The sequence below is a fragment of the Taudactylus pleione genome, unplaced genomic scaffold (assembly GCF_031769625.1).
Source record: "Taudactylus pleione unplaced genomic scaffold, aTauple2 ptg001386l, whole genome shotgun sequence".
NCBI lineage: Eukaryota > Metazoa > Chordata > Amphibia > Anura > Myobatrachidae > Taudactylus > Taudactylus pleione.
Window position 1 is genome coordinate 27,535 of NW_028285786.1, and position 11,686 is coordinate 39,220.

The 11,686-nt window shown below is 39.9% G+C and overlaps 3 non-coding genes across 3 annotated transcripts; all 3 read right to left on the reverse strand.

Moving 5' to 3' along the window:
- Positions 1-6,325: 6,325 nt before the first annotated feature.
- On the reverse strand, positions 6,326-6,397 carry TRNAE-CUC (transfer RNA glutamic acid (anticodon CUC)). The gene has a single exon. It is a non-coding gene; the product is annotated as a tRNA-Glu (tRNA).
- A 1,366-nt stretch (positions 6,398-7,763) lies between these two features.
- Positions 7,764-7,835, reverse strand: TRNAE-CUC (transfer RNA glutamic acid (anticodon CUC)). Its single transcript has one exon. It is a non-coding gene; the product is annotated as a tRNA-Glu (tRNA).
- A 2,564-nt stretch (positions 7,836-10,399) lies between these two features.
- TRNAE-CUC (transfer RNA glutamic acid (anticodon CUC)) lies at positions 10,400-10,471 on the reverse strand. Its single transcript has one exon. It is a non-coding gene; the product is annotated as a tRNA-Glu (tRNA).
- Positions 10,472-11,686: the final 1,215 nt, after the last annotated feature.

Genomic DNA, 11,686 nt, shown 5'->3' on the forward strand with positions numbered 1-11,686 from the left:
CCGCGGCGGTGAGAGCGCCGAATGCTAGCCACTAGACCACCAGGGAGGGATGGTTTAGTTTGACACTCCATGAAAGAAAAGGAAGTTTTCTGAATGAAGTCCAAAGCAATGGAATGTGATGGAGTGGGCTACTAGGAATCAGTTTTAGAAGGAAGGAGAGTAAAAATGGTTGTGCATAGCAGTCTTAAATTACACCACACAGCAGCTTTACCTGATGGATGTATAGTACTGGCACGAAAAAATAATTTTGAGGAGCTAGACGTTGAGAGTCCCTGGCTCCATGATAAATTGTTCTGGTGCTAAAGAAAGAAGACATTAATGACTCAGATATCAAATATGGTCTAATTGGTTCTGATGAAAAAAATACTTTTGTACAAGAGCACAAGTCTTTTAGTAGCTAACTGAAAAATATTCACTAAGAAAGGAAGATAGCTGACTCTTTGTTATCAATTTCCATTGTCTGTTTTGACAACTCACTGTTGCTCAAGTATTAGAAATGATGCGCTGAACTGAAAGTGCATCATTTCTTTGAAAGGTTGGTGTTTTTAGCAAAAATATTCCAAGGACCTCACTTTCCCTGACCGGGAATCGAACCCGGGCCGCGGCGGTGAGAGCGCTGAATCCTAGCCAGTAGACCACCAGGGAGGGATGGTTTAGTTTGACACTCCATGTCAAAAAAAATACTTTTTTACAAGAGCACAAGTCTTTTAGTAGCTAACTGAAAAATATTCACTAAGAAAGGAAGATAGCTGACTCTTTGTTATCAATTTCCATTGTCTGTTTTGACATCTCACTGTTGCTCAAGTATTAGAAATGATGCGCTGAACTGAAAGTGCATCATTTCTTTGAAAGGTTGGTGTTTTTGGCAAAAATATTCCGAGGACCTCACTTTCCCTGACCGGGAATCGACCCCGGGCCGCGGCGGTGAGAGCGCCGAATCCTAGCCACTAGACCACCAGGGAGGGATGGTTTTGTTTGACACTCCATGAAAGAAAAGGAAGTTTCCTGAATGAAGTCCAAAGCAATGGAATGTGAGGGAGTGGGCTACTAGGAATCAGTTTTAGAAGGAAGGAGAGTAAAAATGGTTGTGCATAGCAGTCTTAAATTACACCACACAGCAGCTTTACCTGATGGATGTATAGTACTGGCACGAAAAAATTATTTTGAGGAGCTAGACGTTGAGAGTCCCTGGCTCCATGATAAATTGTTCTGGTGCTAAAGAAAGAAGACATTAATGACTCAGATATCAAATATGGTCTAATTGGTTCTGATGAAAAAAATACTTTTGTACAAGAGCACAAGTCTTTTAGTAGCTAACTGAAAAATATTCACTAAGAAAGGAAGATAGCTGACTCTTTGTTATCAATTTCCATTGTCTGTTTTGACAACTCACTGTTGCTCAAGTATTAGAAATGATGCGCTGAACTGAAAGTGCATCATTTCTTTGAAAGGTTGGTGTTTTTAGCAAAAATATTCCAAGGACCTCACTTTCCCTGACCGGGAATCGAACCCGGGCCGCGGCGGTGAGAGCGCTGAATTCTAGCCAGTAGACCACCAGGGAGGGATGGTTTAGTTTGTCACTCCATGTCAAAAAAAATACTTTTGTACAAGAGCACAAGTCTTTTAGTAGCTAACTGAAAAATATTCACTAAGAAAGGAAGATAGCTGACTCTTTGTTATCAATTTCCATTGTCTGTTTTGACATCTCACTGTTGCTCAAGTATTAGAAATGATGCGCTGAACTGAAAGTGCATCATTTCTTTGAAAGGTTGGTGTTTTTGGCAAAAATATTCCGAGGACCTCACTTTCCCTGAACGGGAATCCATGAAAGAAAAGGAAGTTTCCTGAATGAAGTCCAAAGCAATGGAATGTGAGGGAGTGGGCTACTAGGAATCAGTTTTAGAAGGAAGGAGAGTAAAAATGGTTGTGCATAGCAGTCTTAAATTACACCACACAGCAGCTTTACCTGATGGATGTATAGTACTGGCACGAAAAAATTATTTTGAGGAGCTAGACGTTGAGAGTCCCTGGCTCCATGATAAATTGTTCTGGTGCTAAAGAAAGAAGACATTAATGACTCAGATATCAAATATGGTCTAATTGGTTCTGATGAAAAAAATACTTTTGTACAAGAGCACAAGTCTTTTAGTAGCTAACTGAAAAATATTCACTAAGAAAGGAAGATAGCTGACTCTTTGTTATCAATTTCCATTGTCTGTTTTGACATCTCACTGTTGCTCAAGTATTAGAAATGATGCGCTGAACTGAAAGTGCATCATTTCTTTGAAAGGTTGGTGGTTTTGGCAAAAATATTCCGAGGACCTCACTTTCCCTGAACGGGAATCCATGAAAGAAAAGGAAGTTTCCTGAATGAAGTCCAAAGCAATGGAATGTGAGGGAGTGGGCTACTAGGAATCAGTTTTAGAAGGAAGGAGAGTAAAAATGGTTGTGCATAGCAGTCTTAAATTACACCACACAGCAGCTTTACCTGATGGATGTATAGTACTGGCACGAAAAAATTATTTTGAGGAGCTAGACGTTGAGAGTCCCTGGCTCCATGATAAATTGTTCTGGTGCTAAAGAAAGAAGACATTAATGACTCAGATATCAAATATGGTCTAATTGGTTCTGATGAAAAAAATACTTTTGTACAAGAGCACAAGTCTTTTAGTAGCTAACTGAAAAATATTCACTAAGAAAGGAAGATAGCTGACTCTTTGTTATCAATTTCCATTGTCTGTTTTGACAACTCACTGTTGCTCAAGTATTAGAAATGATGCGCTGAACTGAAAGTGCATCATTTCTTTGAAAGGTTGGTGTTTTTGGCAAAAATATTCCGAGGACCTCACTTTCCCTGACCGGGAATCGAACCCGGGCCGCGGCGGTGAGAGCGCCGAATGCTAGCCACTAGACCACCAGGGAGGGATGGTTTAGTTTGACACTCCATGAAAGAAAAGGAAGTTTTCTGAATGAAGTCCAAAGCAATGGAATGTGATGGAGTGGGCTACTAGGAATCAGTTTTAGAAGGAAGGAGAGTAAAAATGGTTGTGCATAGCAGTCTTAAATTACACCACACAGCAGCTTTACCTGATGGATGTATAGTACTGGCACGAAAAAATAATTTTGAGGAGCTAGACGTTGAGAGTCCCTGGCTCCATGATAAATTGTTCTGGTGCTAAAGAAAGAAGACATTAATGACTCAGATATCAAATATGGTCTAATTGGTTCTGATGAAAAAAATACTTTTGTACAAGAGCACAAGTCTTTTAGTAGCTAACTGAAAAATATTCACTAAGAAAGGAAGATAGCTGACTCTTTGTTATCAATTTCCATTGTCTGTTTTGACAACTCACTGTTGCTCAAGTATTAGAAATGATGCGCTGAACTGAAAGTGCATCATTTCTTTGAAAGGTTGGTGTTTTTAGCAAAAATATTCCAAGGACCTCACTTTCCCTGACCGGGAATCGAACCCGGGCCGCGGCGGTGAGAGCGCTGAATCCTAGCCAGTAGACCACCAGGGAGGGATGGTTTAGTTTGACACTCCATGTCAAAAAAAATACTTTTTTACAAGAGCACAAGTCTTTTAGTAGCTAACTGAAAAATATTCACTAAGAAAGGAAGATAGCTGACTCTTTGTTATCAATTTCCATTGTCTGTTTTGACATCTCACTGTTGCTCAAGTATTAGAAATGATGCGCTGAACTGAAAGTGCATCATTTCTTTGAAAGGTTGGTGTTTTTGGCAAAAATATTCCGAGGACCTCACTTTCCCTGACCGGGAATCGACCCCGGGCCGCGGCGGTGAGAGCGCCGAATCCTAGCCACTAGACCACCAGGGAGGGATGGTTTTGTTTGACACTCCATGAAAGAAAAGGAAGTTTCCTGAATGAAGTCCAAAGCAATGGAATGTGAGGGAGTGGGCTACTAGGAATCAGTTTTAGAAGGAAGGAGAGTAAAAATGGTTGTGCATAGCAGTCTTAAATTACACCACACAGCAGCTTTACCTGATGGATGTATAGTACTGGCACGAAAAAATTATTTTGAGGAGCTAGACGTTGAGAGTCCCTGGCTCCATGATAAATTGTTCTGGTGCTAAAGAAAGAAGACATTAATGACTCAGATATCAAATATGGTCTAATTGGTTCTGATGAAAAAAATACTTTTGTACAAGAGCACAAGTCTTTTAGTAGCTAACTGAAAAATATTCACTAAGAAAGGAAGATAGCTGACTCTTTGTTATCAATTTCCATTGTCTGTTTTGACAACTCACTGTTGCTCAAGTATTAGAAATGATGCGCTGAACTGAAAGTGCATCATTTCTTTGAAAGGTTGGTGTTTTTAGCAAAAATATTCCAAGGACCTCACTTTCCCTGACCGGGAATCGAACCCGGGCCGCGGCGGTGAGAGCGCTGAATTCTAGCCAGTAGACCACCAGGGAGGGATGGTTTAGTTTGTCACTCCATGTCAAAAAAAATACTTTTGTACAAGAGCACAAGTCTTTTAGTAGCTAACTGAAAAATATTCACTAAGAAAGGAAGATAGCTGACTCTTTGTTATCAATTTCCATTGTCTGTTTTGACATCTCACTGTTGCTCAAGTATTAGAAATGATGCGCTGAACTGAAAGTGCATCATTTCTTTGAAAGGTTGGTGTTTTTGGCAAAAATATTCCGAGGACCTCACTTTCCCTGAACGGGAATCCATGAAAGAAAAGGAAGTTTCCTGAATGAAGTCCAAAGCAATGGAATGTGAGGGAGTGGGCTACTAGGAATCAGTTTTAGAAGGAAGGAGAGTAAAAATGGTTGTGCATAGCAGTCTTAAATTACACCACACAGCAGCTTTACCTGATGGATGTATAGTACTGGCACGAAAAAATTATTTTGAGGAGCTAGACGTTGAGAGTCCCTGGCTCCATGATAAATTGTTCTGGTGCTAAAGAAAGAAGACATTAATGACTCAGATATCAAATATGGTCTAATTGGTTCTGATGAAAAAAATACTTTTGTACAAGAGCACAAGTCTTTTAGTAGCTAACTGAAAAATATTCACTAAGAAAGGAAGATAGCTGACTCTTTGTTATCAATTTCCATTGTCTGTTTTGACATCTCACTGTTGCTCAAGTATTAGAAATGATGCGCTGAACTGAAAGTGCATCATTTCTTTGAAAGGTTGGTGTTTTTGGCAAAAATATTCCGAGGACCTCACTTTCCCTGAACGGGAATCCATGAAAGAAAAGGAAGTTTCCTGAATGAAGTCCAAAGCAATGGAATGTGAGGGAGTGGGCTACTAGGAATCAGTTTTAGAAGGAAGGAGAGTAAAAATGGTTGTGCATAGCAGTCTTAAATTACACCACACAGCAGCTTTACCTGATGGATGTATAGTACTGGCACGAAAAAATTATTTTGAGGAGCTAGACGTTGAGAGTCCCTGGCTCCATGATAAATTGTTCTGGTGCTAAAGAAAGAAGACATTAATGACTCAGATATCAAATATGGTCTAATTGGTTCTGATGAAAAAAATACTTTTGTACAAGAGCACCAGTCTTTTAGTAGCTAACTGAAAAATATTCACTAAGAAAGGAAGATAGCTGACTCTTTGTTATCAATTTCCATTGTCTGTTTTGACAACTCACTGTTGCTCAAGTATTAGAAATGATGCGCTGAACTGAAAGTGCATCATTTCTTTGAAAGGTTGGTGTTTTTGGCAAAAACATTCCGAGGACCTCACCTTCCCTGACCGGGAATCGACCCCGGGCCGCGGCGGTGAGAGCGCCGAACCCTAGCCAATAGACCACCAGGGAGGGATGGTTTTGTTTGACACTCCATGAAAGAAAAGGAAGTTTCCTGAATGAAGTCCAAAGCAATGGAATGTGAGGGAGTGGGCTACTAGGAATCATTTTTGGAAGGAAGGAGAGTAAAAATGGTTGTGCATAGCAGTCTTAAATTACACCACACAGCAGCTTTACCTGATGGATGTATAGTACTGGCACGAAAAAATTATTTTGAGGAGCTAGACGTTGAGAGTCCCTGGCTCCATGATAAATTGTTCTGGTGCTAAAGAAAGAAGACATTAATGACTCAGATATCAAATATGGTCTAATTGGTTCTGATGAAAAAAATACTTTTGTACAAGAGCACAAGTCTTTTAGTAGCCAACTGAAAAATATTCACTAAGAAAGGAAGATAGCTGACTCTTTGTTATCAATTTCCATTGTCTGTTTTGACAACTCACTGTTGCTCAAGTATTAGAAATGATGCGCTGAACTGAAAGTGCATCATTTCTTTGAAAGGTTGGTGTTTTTGGCAAAAATATTCCGAGGACCTCACTTTCCCTGACCGGGAATCGAACCCGGGCCACGGCGGTGAGAGCGCCGAATCCTAGCCACTAGACCACCAGGGAGGGATGGTTTAGTTTGACACTCCATGAAAGAAAAGGAAGTTTCCTGAATGAAGTCCAAAGCAATGGAATGTGAGGGAGTGGGCTACTAGGAATCAGTTTTAGAATGAAGGAGAGTAAAAATGGTTGTGCATAGCAGTCTTAAATTACACCACACAGCAGCTTTACCTGATGGATGTATAGTACTGGCACGAAAAAATTATTTTGAGGAGCTAGACGTTGAGAGTCCCTGGCTCTATGATAAATTGTTCTGGTGCTAAAGAAAGAAGACATTAATGACTCAGATATCAAATATGGTCTAATTGGTTCTGATGAAAAAAATACTTTTGTACAAGAGCACAAGTCTTTTAGTAGCTAACTGAAAAATATTCACTAAGAAAGGAAGATAGCTGACTCTTTGTTATCAATTTCCATTGTCTGTTTTGACAACTCACTGTTGCTCAAGTATTAGAAATGATGCGCTGAACTGAAAGTGCATCATTTCTTTGAAAGGTTGGTGTTTTTAGCAAAAATATTCCAAGGACCTCACTTTCCCTGACCGGGAATCGAACCCGGGCCGCGGCGGTGAGAGCGCTGAATCCTAGCCAGTAGACCACCAGGGAGGGATGGTTTAGTTTGACACTCCATGTCAAAAAAAATACTTTTGTACAAGAGCACAAGTCTTTTAGTAGCTAACTGAAAAATATTCACTAAGAAAGGAAGATAGCTGACTCTTTGTTATCAATTTCCATTGTCTGTTTTGACATCTCACTGTTGCTCAAGTATTAGAAATGATGCGCTGAACTGAAAGTGCATCATTTCTTTGAAAGGTTGGTGTTTTTGGCAAAAATATTCCGAGGACCTCACTTTCCCTGAACGGGAATCCATGAAAGAAAAGGAAGTTTCCTGAATGAAGTCCAAAGCAATGGAATGTGAGGGAGTGGGCTACTAGGAATCAGTTTTAGAAGGAAGGAGAGTAAAAATGGTTGTGCATAGCAGTCTTAAATTACACCACACAGCAGCTTTACCTGATGGATGTATAGTACTGGCACGAAAAAATTATTTTGAGGAGCTAGACGTTGAGAGTCCCTGGCTCCATGATAAATTGTTCTGGTGCTAAAGAAAGAAGACATTAATGACTCAGATATCAAATATGGTCTAATTGGTTCTGATGAAAAAAATACTTTTGTACAAGAGCACAAGTCTTTTAGTAGCTAACTGAAAAATATTCACTAAGAAAGGAAGATAGCTGACTCTTTGTTATCAATTTCCATTGTCTGTTTTGACAACTCACTGTTGCTCAAGTATTAGAAATGATGCGCTGAACTGAAAGTGCATCATTTCTTTGAAAGGTTGGTGTTTTTGGCAAAAATATTCCGAGGACCTCACTTTCCCTGACCGGGAATCGAACCCGGGCCGCGGCGGTGAGAGCGCCGAATCCTAGCCACTAGACCACCAGGGAGGGATGGTTTAGTTTGACACTCCATGAAAGAAAAGGAAGTTTTCTGAATGAAGTCCAAAGCAATGGAATGTGATGGAGTGGGCTACTAGGAATCAGTTTTAGAAGGAAGGAGAGTAAAAATGGTTGTGCATAGCAGTCTTAAATTACACCACACAGCAGCTTTACCTGATGGATGTATAGTACTGGCACGAAAAAATAATTTTGAGGAGCTAGACGTTGAGAGTCCCTGGCTCCATGATAAATTGTTCTGGTGCTAAAGAAAGAAGACATTAATGACTCAGATATCAAATATGGTCTAATTGGTTCTGATGAAAAAAATACTTTTGTACAAGAGCACAAGTCTTTTAGTAGCTAACTGAAAAATATTCACTAAGAAAGGAAGATAGCTGACTCTTTGTTATCAATTTCCATTGTCTGTTTTGACAACTCACTGTTGCTCAAGTATTAGAAATGATGCGCTGAACTGAAAGTGCATCATTTCTTTGAAAGGTTGGTGTTTTTAGCAAAAATATTCCAAGGACCTCACTTTCCCTGACCGGGAATCGAACCCGGGCCGCGGCGGTGAGAGCGCTGAATCCTAGCCAGTAGACCACCAGGGAGGGATGGTTTAGTTTGACACTCCATGTCAAAAAAAATACTTTTGTACAAGAGCACAAGTCTTTTAGTAGCTAACTGAAAAATATTCACTAAGAAAGGAAGATAGCTGACTCTTTGTTATCAATTTCCATTGTCTGTTTTGACATCTCACTGTTGCTCAAGTATTAGAAATGATGCGCTGAACTGAAAGTGCATCATTTCTTTGAAAGGTTGGTGTTTTTGGCAAAAATATTCCGAGGACCTCACTTTCCCTGAACGGGAATCCATGAAAGAAAAGGAAGTTTCCTGAATGAAGTCCAAAGCAATGGAATGTGAGGGAGTGGGCTACTAGGAATCAGTTTTAGAAGGAAGGAGAGTAAAAATGGTTGTGCATAGCAGTCTTAAATTACACCACACAGCAGCTTTACCTGATGGATGTATAGTACTGGCACGAAAAAATTATTTTGAGGAGCTAGACGTTGAGAGTCCCTGGCTCCATGATAAATTGTTCTGGTGCTAAAGAAAGAAGACATTAATGACTCAGATATCAAATATGGTCTAATTGGTTCTGATGAAAAAAATACTTTTGTACAAGAGCACAAGTCTTTTAGTAGCTAACTGAAAAATATTCACTAAGAAAGGAAGATAGCTGACTCTTTGTTATCAATTTCCATTGTCTGTTTTGACAACTCACTGTTGCTCAAGTATTAGAAATGATGTGCTGAACTGAAAGTGCATCATTTCTTCGAAAGGTTGGTGTTTTTGGCAAAAACATTCCGAGGACCTCACTTTCCCTGACCGGGAATCGACCCCGGGCCGCGGCGGTGAGAGCGCCGAATCCTAGCCACTAGACCACCAGGGAGGGACGGTTTAGTTTGACACTCCATGAAAGAAAAGGAAGTTTCCTGAATCAAGTCCAAAGCAATGGAATGTGAGGGAGTGGGCTACTAGGAATCAGTTTTAGAAGGAAGGAGAGTAAAAATGGTTGTGCATAGCAGTCTTAAATTACACCACACAGCAGCTTTACCTGATGGATGTATAGTACTGGCACGAAAAAATTATTTTGAGGAGCTAGACGTTGAGAGTCCCTGGCTCCATGATAAATTGTTCTGGTGCTAAAGAAAGAAGACATTAATGACTCAGATATCAAATATGGTCTAATTGGTTCTGATGAAAAAAATACTTTTGTACAAGAGCACAAGTCTTTTAGTAGCTAACTGAAAAATATTCACTAAGAAAGGAAGATAGCTGACTCTTTGTTATCAATTTCCATTGTCTGTTTTGACAACTCACTGTTGCTCAAGTATTAGAAATGATGCGCTGAACTGAAAGTGCATCATTTCTTTGAAAGGTTGGTGTTTTTGGCAAAAGTATTCCGAGGACCTCACTTTCCCTGACCGGGAATCAAACCCGGGCCGTGGCGGTGAGAGCGCCGAATCCTAGCCACTAGACCACCAGGGAGGGATGGTTTTGTTTGACACTCCATGAAAGAAAAGGAAGTTTCCTGAATGAAGTCCAAAGCAATGGAATGTGAGGGAGTGGGCTACTAGGAATCAGTTTTAGAATGAAGGAGAGTAAAAATGGTTGTGCATAGCAGTCTTAAATTACACCACACAGCAGCTTTACCTGATGGATGTATAGTACTGGCACGAAAAAATTATTTTGAGGAGCTAGACGTTGAGAGTCCCTGGCTCCATAATAAATTGTTCTGGTGCTAAAGAAAGAAGACATTAATGACTCAGATATCAAATATGGTCTAATTGGTTCTGATGAAAAAAATACTTTTGTACAAGAGCACAAGTCTTTTAGTAGCTAACTGAAAAATATTCACTAAGAAAGGAAGATAGCTGACTCTTTGTTATCAATTTCCATTGTCTGTTTTGACAACTCACTGTTGCTCAAGTATTAGAAATGATGCGCTGAACTGAAAGTGCATCATTTCTTTGAAAGGTTGGTGTTTTTGGCAAAAATATTCCGAGGACCTCACTTTCCCTGACCGGGAATCGAACCCGGGCCGCGGCGGTGAGAGCGCCGAATCCTAGCCACTAGACCACCAGGGAGGGATGGTTTAGTTTGACACTCCATGAAAGAAAAGGAAGTTTTCTGAATGAAGTCCAAAGCAATGGAATGTGATGGAGTGGGCTACTAGGAATCAGTTTTAGAAGGAAGGAGAGTAAAAATGGTTGTGCATAGCAGTCTTAAATTACACCACACAGCAACTTTACCTGATGGATGTATAGTACTGGCACGAAAAAATAATTTTGAGGAGCTAGACGTTGAGAGTCCCTGGCTCCATGATAAATTGTTCTGGTGCTAAAGAAAGAAGACATTAATGACTCAGATATCAAATATGGTCTAATTGGTTCTGATGAAAAAAAAACTTTTGTACAAGAGCACAAGTCTTTTAGTAGCTAACTGAAAAATATTCACTAAGAAAGGAAGATAGCTGACTCTTTGTTATCAATTTCCATTGTCTGTTTTGACAACTCACTGTTGCTCAAGTATTAGAAATGATGCGCTGAACTGAAAGTGCATCATTTCTTTGAAAGGTTGGTGTTTTTAGCAAAAATATTCCAAGGACCTCACTTTCCCTGACCGGGAATCGAACCCGGGCCGCGGCGGTGAGAGCGCTGAATCCTAGCCAGTAGACCACCAGGGAGGGATGGTTTAGTTTGACACTCCATGTCAAAAAAAATACTTTTGTACAAGAGCACAAGTCTTTTAGTAGCTAACTGAAAAATATTCACTAAGAAAGGAAGATAGCTGACTCTTTGTTATCAATTTCCCTTGTCTGTTTTGACATCTCACTGTTGCTCAAGTATTAGAAATGATGCGCTGAACTGAAAGTGCATCATTTCTTTGAAAGGTTGGTGTTTTTGGCAAAAATATTCCGAGGACCTCACTTTCCCTGAACGGGAATCCATGAAAGAAAAGGAAGTTTCCTGAATGAAGTCCAAAGCAATGGAATGTGAGGGAGTGGGCTACTAGGAATCAGTTTTAGAAGGAAGGAGAGTAAAAATGGTTGTGCATAGCAGTCTTAAATTACACCACACAGCAGCTTTACCTGATGGATGTATAGTACTGGCACGAAAAAATTATTTTGAGGAGCTAGACGTTGAGAGTCCCTGGCTCCATGATAAATTGTTCTGGTGCTAAAGAAAGAAGACATTAATGACTCAGATATCAAATATGGTCTAATTGGTTCTGATGAAAAAAATACTTTTGTACAAGAGCACAAGTCTTTTAGTAGCTAACTGAAAAATATTCACTAAGAA